This window comes from Colobus angolensis, unplaced genomic scaffold (assembly GCF_000951035.1).
Source record: "Colobus angolensis palliatus isolate OR3802 unplaced genomic scaffold, Cang.pa_1.0 Scaffold477, whole genome shotgun sequence".
Classification (NCBI taxonomy): domain Eukaryota; kingdom Metazoa; phylum Chordata; class Mammalia; order Primates; family Cercopithecidae; genus Colobus; species Colobus angolensis.
This window is the reverse complement of record NW_012118232.1, coordinates 296,077-302,331: the sequence shown is the minus strand read 5'-3', so window position 1 is coordinate 302,331 and position 6,255 is coordinate 296,077.

Here is a 6,255-nt window from a genome sequence, read left to right as displayed (position 1 = left end):
TTTTTAGTAGAGACGGGGTTTCACCATATTAGCCAGGATGGTCTTGATCTCCTGACTTCGTGATTCTATCTCGGCCTTCCAAAGTGCTGGGATTACAGGCGTGAGCCACCATGCCCAGCCAGGTCAGAATCTTTTATTCCAACTTTATGGTTTTTTTCTCTCCTCTTGAATTGTGTGTGTTCTTGTGAGTGGCCTCAGATCCTTGTGGAGTGAGGCAGCTTCCAGGAAATGGATCAATAGGCTTTTTTTATTCAGCAAATACTTACTGTATACCTACTGTTTGCCTAGTGTTGAACTAGGTTCCAGGATGGCAGCTGTGAACAAGGTAGATGTAGTCCCTATTCTCGTGGAGTGGACACTGTGGTGGGGGAGACAGATGTCCAGAAGGACACAGCATCCAGACACATAATCTTGTGAGAGTGAGAGCTCACGTGGTGCTCAGAGTGACAAGGACAGTGGCTGCTCTGTTTGGAGGCTTAGAGAGGCCTCTCTGAGGAAAGGATGTTCAGGGTGAGTCCTGAAGGAGAAGGAGCCAAGCTGGCGATGATTTGGGGTGGAGCAGGCCAGGAGCTGACCAGCACCCCAGGCCAGGGGATCTAGTGCCACACTGTTGGTCACCCCCAGCTCTGGCCACTATGCTTTGGAATATGGGAGGGTTGGAAATATCACCCATCCATGCCCAGTGCCAAGGAAGTGCTAGATAGATCCAATTATGATTATTATTATCGTGACTGAAACGTGAGCAAGGAGGCATGGCAGAGAAGTTGGAGGGACTTGGGGAGCCTTGGAAGCTGGGCTCCAGGCCCCCTTGGGAGGGGGCAGTGCAGAGGAACTGGAAGGCCATAGTCCTCCAAGCCCTCAGGGAACTCACATTATCTGGTGTAGCTGGTGGGAAGGGGGCATGGGGCAGCTAAGGCAATCTGGGCCCAACTGAGGGGGCTCTGAGAACCGGCCAAGGGATGGTTCTTGTTCTGTAGGCTTTGGGGTTAGAGGACAGCTCTGAAGCCTTGGGACTCAACCCCAGCTCATTAGGTGCCAGACCCAGCCTGGGGTCAGGGGAAGGCAGCCACAGTGTTTACCCAACCTCCAGAGCCCATGCAGCTCGTTGCAGTGGCCTGGTTGTGACACCCCTCAGTGCTTCCCCCCAGCTAACGGCCATGAGCCCACTCAGGCTCCAGGTTCCTCTTTGCTGAGCTACTCACACCAGGGTCCATTGGGACTGTGCTTTCATTTCTCTGACCTGGGGAGTTGGAGAAATTCAGCAGGGCTGGTGGCTTACAAGAGGTACCCAATGAGCATTTGTTGAACGAATGGATGAACATACGAATAAATGCATGAATGAATGGAGTGGGTAAATAAACGAGGATTATCTGTGAACTATGTGCAAGTGAGTGTGTGTGGGTGAGCCCTTAGGCCCCAGAGATAGGGCCATTTGTGGGCCCAGAGATGGGGCCATTTGTGGGCAGGTTGTGTCAGCAAAGAGGTGAGTGTGGAAAGCTAGGGTCAGATGGCTGGTCAGCAGATGGCCTGGAGAGGGCCAGGGGAAATAGAGCAAGGCCATTTGCTAGCACCCAGTTGAGCGTCTTCAGGAGCCTTCCTTGGGGAGATCTGTAAGCACCCATGTCCCGACACTCTGCCACTCCACTGCTACCCATGCATATACAAGCTCCCCTGGGCCCTCCTCAGTGTCTATGTCATCCTCCCCAATGGCTCTCTCTAAACTCACCCTGGGATAGGCCACCTCTGATCTCAGGCTGGTCTGTGGATGGTGTGGTCAGGAGTCAACTGAAGCCCCTTGAAGCTGAGCTGGAGTGGAGGCTGCAGTCAGACCCTCGTTTCCCCTCCTGGTCCCTCTCCCTCTCTCTTCCTTGACCACCACCTCAGAAGATGACCAGAGCTGTACAGCAGAAGGGCTCTCACTCTATATTTGTGTAACCACATTTAGAAAATAGTTTTCCACAGCCTGCTTGTGTCTCAGCAGACAGAAAACTGCTGGCCACTCTGAAGTGATATTTCAAGTTTGGAAGTTCTTAGGGCCTAGTGTCTGGCAGCATGGTCTGCCGGTCACATTCCTAGGTGCACACCCTGAATATCTCTCAAATACATGCATAATCCCAGGCCCACAGGTGCCCAGAGTCACAAACACCCTTTCACACATGGCCACATGGCCAACTGCTCTGGTCATAGGGACAGCAGCACCTTGTGACAGGTAGATACATGGTGTAGTCACAGCGTGCCCCGGGGCTGTGACCTTGTCGCAGAGGCACACATGTGCAGCCATGGTGTGCCATGATTGTGACGTCATCATATATGGGGTCATACATGGGGTCACATACATGGGGTGACACAGGTCACACAAGCCTGTGCAGGGCCACAGGCTTGCTCTGCTTCACCCCTCATGTCCACCTCCCTACCGCAAGTGCAGCCTGGCTCCCTGGGATCATGATCCCTTCCGCTGCGCTCATTCCTGATGAAGTCAGGACTATCATGAACCCCTTACTGGCCCTCCCTCTGCCTGCCTCCTCTGTGGCCATCCTGCGCAGGTCTGTCCTGATGGCTCTGTACACCCCTGAGAACTATTAAACTGACCAGAGCGTTGACCAGGGAGATCCCAAGGGCATGAGAGCCAAGCTGTATGACCCTAACAGTCCTGTCTCGTTTCTTCACCTATTTTTTTTAATGTTATTGATATATAATAGTTGTACATATTCTCCACCTGTTAATACAGGCATAGACCTGGTGGTTTCAAGGCTCTTCTGGCACCCATGATGGGGAAAGCTGTGATTCTGTGGCCCCTCTGGCATTTCCCGGACCTTCAGTCTTCTGAGTCTACTTGAACTTCATGCCCTGGTGCCTCTCGCTAATGAATGGGCCTCCACTGAGATTTCCTTGGGAACAAAGGAGAGCTCAGTTGTTCTTGAGGCTTCAAAGGGGCCCCTGAGGCAGGCCTGATGCCTGGCTGTGTGCAAGGACCAAAGGAGTGGTTGCCCAGCCTAGAGGCAAGTGCTAGCTGGACCGACCTCCTGGGACCCACTTATCTGGGTCCCAGATAAGTGGGACCCAGATAACACATCATCTGGGCTGAGTGGGTGGTTCTCAGGGGGAAAAAAAAAAAAAGCCTTCTAGGGAAGCCGCCTCGTGACTTGGCCCTGAGCTCAGGCAGGGTGGGGACCCTAAGCACCAGAGAGGTCATTGTTCCGTGAAAGCCAAGGCAGCAGCCCCTCCCTCTTCCCCTTGTTATGCTTGGAACCTCCAGACCGTTGGACTCCCAGGGCAGCCCAGGGAGTCAGTGTATGAGGGGCTGAAGTCAAGTCCTTCCAGAGCTTGGGGAAAAGTCAGTTGGTTTATAAATCACCTGAGTTTCATCAGGGTCACACAATGGGGGAGCTTCATGCATTTTTCAAAGGGCAGTTGTTGGGTGGTCACTCTGTGCTGGGTGCAGTATAGGAGCTCGGAGAAATAAACCAAAATGTACCTGAAGTAGCATTTTCCAGTGTGGCCTGTGTTCATGAAGTGGTCTCTGGAAAAATATTCCATAGTCAAGTAAGTTAAGAAAAGGTATTATATAATTCACCTGGCCTGAGCAAAGGTGACCTGGTTTCTTTTTTGTGGGATTTGGAGAAACTTTAGAAGGCTGTGTGTTTAGGCCGGGCTTGGTGGCTCAAGCCTGTAATCCCAGCTGTTTGGGAGGCCGAGGTGGGTGGATCACCTAAGGTCAGGAGTTCAAGACCAGCCTGGCCAACAGGGTGAAACCTATCTCCACTAAAAACACAAAAATTAGCCAAGCATGTGATGGCGAGCACCTGTAATCCCAGTTATTCAGGAGGCTGAGGCAGGATGATTGCTTGAACCTGGGAGGCAGAGGTTGCAGTGAGCCGAGATGGTGCCACTGCTCTCCAGTCTGGGTGACAAAGCAAGACTCGATCTCAAGAAAAAAAAAGGCTGTGTGTTGAGAGAACTTAGGGGTGTGGGTGCAGGAGCCTCATTTCCCACATGCAGCTGACCATAGAACTCATTCTGCTCACAGCAGCTATCTGGTGGGGTCTGGTGGGGTTGGAGTTCTCCAGGAGTCCTGGAGCAAGGTTGCTGGAGGGGAATAAGTCATCCCTGGAGAGTTCCTATGACACCATCTCTGTGCCCTGCCCCTGGTGTCCTGATTTAGCAGGGCGCCTGAGAATCTGCATTTCTACAAGTTCTCAGGTGCTGCTGTCGGACCACACTTGGAAAACCACTGATCTATCTCAGAGCAGCCAGAGTGATCTTTTAAAAGCTAAGCTGTGTGAAGTTCCTTCTCTGCTCAAAGCCTCCCCAGGGTTCACTGTCACTCAAGGTAGAAGCCAAGTTCTTATAGGAGTCAACAAGGGCCACTGACCTCATTGACATTCACCCACAACTCACTCTTCTGTGCCTTAAACCCACCCTGCAAATCCTCAAGAGCACCTCAGGCCTTTGCTCCCTTTTGCCCGTAATGTTCCTGCCCCAGATGTTGGTGGGGCAACCTCTTCCCATCCCCCAATTCTTCCACCCCTACTCTTGTACTCCTGCCTGCCCTGGCAAGGCAGACTGTTGGTCACATTCATAGATGCACACCCTGAATATCTCTCAGATATACATATAATCCTGGGCCCACAGGTGCCCAATGTCACAAACACCTAAGCAGCTGGGCTCTCACACAGGAGGACACAGAGGGGGCTTTCTGGTCCCATATACATCTGCCACCTTGGGAAAGGGTTGCGAGGGAGCTGAGGTGTCCAGGCTGGAGCACAGGGGAGTGACCCTGTGGGCAGCTGTGTGCTCTGTCACTGGTTCCATGAACCTTATCAGTGCTGCCCTTGTCCTAACCCTGGAGCACTCTGTGTTCTTGATGTATCTGCTCAGAGGTCACAGCAGTACAGATGAACTTAGCTCACCCAGCTGCCCACAGTGACCCTGATAAGCTTGCAAGAGGCATCCTGTGGCAGAAACCAGAAGGTTCTGTGTTGGGCAGGAACTAGGGCCAAGCCTGTCTTCTCCACCCCAACCTCCATTGGCCCTGACCTGGCTTGGGGATGACCCCGGTGGGTAGCTGGGGGGAAAAGGTTTAGCTTAGGCCTGCCTGACTGCCAGATGCATGGGTGTTATGGAGAGGGAATGGGGGAATGTCAGACCTGCCTCTGACCTACTTCTCTGTTCAGTGGGGAATGGCTGCCTATAATCTTCATTGGGGTCCCTGGGGCCTGTCTGATTCTATGTCCTGACCCCTCTGCCCTGTGAGTGGGTGTGCTGGTGGCACACAGAGTCTGCCACCCCATCGAGGCAAGGCTGCGGGTCTGAGTAGCCTTAGGTGCAGAGGTTGTCTGCAAATTTGCACATGATGTCAGGGGTGGCCTTGCTCAACATTCCCAAGGAATTTTCTGACGAGCAAAGCTTTGACTCTGGCAGCTCTTCTGCCCAGGAAGCTGACGTTATGCCCTGAGCTCAGCTCTGCTGAGCAGGTGAGCACAGGCTGAGGCCCCTGAGTCCCCTGTCCTGGCCCTTCTGGGTGGATTCCATGGGTGGTCCTTTGCCTCCTGTGCACGTGTGAGTATGTGGACACATGCAGGGAAAGTCTGCCAGCCTGAGTTCCCTCAGCCTCCCCTAACCTGCCCTTCTTTTCAAAGCTACCATTTATTGAGAGTTTACTATGTTCTAGGCCTGCGGTTAAATCCTTATAGCAACCCTATGCCCTACGGTTGTTATAAAGATATATTCAAATCCTAACACCCAGTACCTGTGAATATGACCTTATTTGGAAATAGGTGCCTTGCAGATGTTATTAAATTAGAAAGAGTTTTTCCATTTGTGTCCTCTCTGATTTCCTTGAGCAGTGATTTGTAGTTCTCCTTGAAGAGGTCCTTCACATCCGTTGCTAGCTGTATTCCTAGATATTTTATTCTCTTTGTAGCAATTGCGAATGGAAGTTCACTGATGATTTGGCTCTCTGTTCGTCTATTATTGGTGTATAGGAATGCTTGTGATTTTTGCGATTGATTTTGTATCCTGAGACTTTGCTGAAGTTGCTTAAGGAGATTTGGGGCTGAGATGGTGGGGTTTTCTAAATATACAATCATGGCATTTGCAAACAGAGACAATTTGACTTCCTGTTTTCCTATTTGAATACCCTTTATTTCTTTCTCTTGGCTGATTGCCCTGGCCAGTACTTCCAATACTGTGTTGAATAGGAGTGGTGAGAGAGGCATCCTTGTCTTGTGCTGGTTTTCAAAGGGAATGCTTCCA